Here is a 1951-nt window from a genome sequence, read left to right on the forward strand (position 1 = left end):
TATATATTATATACATACATACATACATACATAGATCATTGTGTCACGACGCAGTGGAATCAGGCCCTCGTCAATTTTTTGGCAAGTGGAGTTATTGGTATCATCTGAAAGTTCATTTTTGCCTTGATTCCAATTAAATAAAAATCCATTTATTTTTAATAGAGCTGAACACACTTGCGACTGAAAGAGGTGAGGTCCCCATTTTTCAGTGTTGAAATTAGCAAGAAAATGGCCGTCAAAGTTTGGTAACTCCAATAGCTAAAGAATCTTTGAAAACTGAAAACTGACATTTTTTTAGCCTTTATTCAATGTTTTACAGTATTTTTCATATGGAAATGTGTTTTTATATGGACATGCAAAAGGTTAAGCTAAAAAATAAAAAATTGATAAACATTTCCAAACTGGTGGAAAAATGTCTGTTTCTCTGATTTCTTTCCTTTGACGAGTGCCTGATTTCACCAAGCTGCCTCAAAATTATAATAAATACATACTGTACATACATAAATACATAATATTACACCGATACAGAACAATTTTACAATCATGCCATTGTTGGTCGCCACTGAGCAGTATCCTCAATTTCGTCAAAATAGGACATGACCATGATGCACCCTAAGCCAACACTGTAATGACAGTAAATGTTATATATATGCTCTCATCCACATTTTTCTGAGTTCAAGGTAAAGAGCCTTGACTCTAAAAGAAAAAAAATCCTCTGTAAATGAAAGGTTATGCCATGTTTGTAAGCAGCCGGTTCTTGATAAATTGAAGAGAAAAAAAAGGAGCTGAACTTAAAATTACATGCCCTCAATTTTATTGCAAAGCAGGATATGACTATAATGAACCCTAAGCCCTTAAAAAAAACTCCTAGTATATGAAAGGTTATTTATTCCATGTTTGTCAGCAGCTAGTTTTGTTGTTCAAGTCCTCAGCATCACAAACTTCCCCATATAGCCACCACCTGTTCAAGGCAACCAACTGTCCAAACAACCATTTCCAACCAATTTCCCTGTGTGCATTTTTTCTTAATTAATTAATCAATTGATTAATAGCATTAGTATGGTGCATACCCCGGCTCGACAGCAAGCTCTATGCATTTTGCACTATAATATTATTACCCCACTCAGAAACATTCTCAGCATATATTAAAATGACACTGTTTAAAATGACCACTTTCTCCTTGACAATGAGTGGCCGTCATGGACAGATTTGGTTGTAATTCATCACTCGTTTCCGTGTCCACACGATCTAGAACGTCCGACTTATTGAAATAGAATTGCTCGACACAAAGGTAAACAACAGTTAAATGGAAAACTGTACCCGAGTAAAATCTGGAGAAAAAAAATGGGTGTGCTAGGAAGTATGAAAAGGAAAATTAAAATCAGAGACAAAGGAGAAGCATAGAAAAGACAGAATAATGTGCTACAGAAAGATAAAGAGAAATAGAAATTGACGAAGTGAAAAAGAGAGGGAAGGTAAACAAAAGTATAGACAAAGAAAGAAAGAGAAAGAAAGAAAATAAGACAGGAAAGAAAGATAAAGTGATATATACAAAGTGAAACACAGACAGAGACACAGGGACCTTCAGGTGACACTTACTCTTCTTTTTTAATATTAAGTTTACAAAGTGTTTTACGGTGCTCGCAACTGTACAAGGTCATATGAGCCCATGGGACACAGTAAACATTTTCAGTTGGTAGGAAATTTTGAATTTTGCCCTGGTTGTGGCCGAAGCCTACTCTTATTGATTTTAGACCATCAAGGGATCCTAGACATAGCAACTTGCACATGGGACCTCCACGGTTTTTCGCCCTTATCCGAGAAGACTAGATGTTAGATCTTACCTATCATAAGTAAATAAATGTCAACACTCTTTGTGACTTGACGTAGACTTTTAATAATCAAGCACAATGAAGACATACGTCAGACGATGCACGACTGGGACAGAAAC

At 35.7% G+C, this 1951-nt stretch overlaps 1 protein-coding gene across 3 annotated transcripts in view; it reads right to left on the reverse strand.

Annotated features, from left to right (window-relative positions):
• Positions 1-1951, reverse strand: part of LOC101845909 (uncharacterized protein NKAPD1) — a 13400-nt gene that overhangs the window by 5866 nt on the left and 5583 nt on the right. The gene's annotated exons all lie outside the window — the stretch shown is intronic.

The sequence above is a fragment of the Aplysia californica genome, unplaced genomic scaffold, assembly GCF_000002075.1.
Source record: "Aplysia californica isolate F4 #8 unplaced genomic scaffold, AplCal3.0 scaffold00098, whole genome shotgun sequence".
Lineage (NCBI taxonomy): Eukaryota > Metazoa > Mollusca > Gastropoda > Aplysiida > Aplysiidae > Aplysia > Aplysia californica.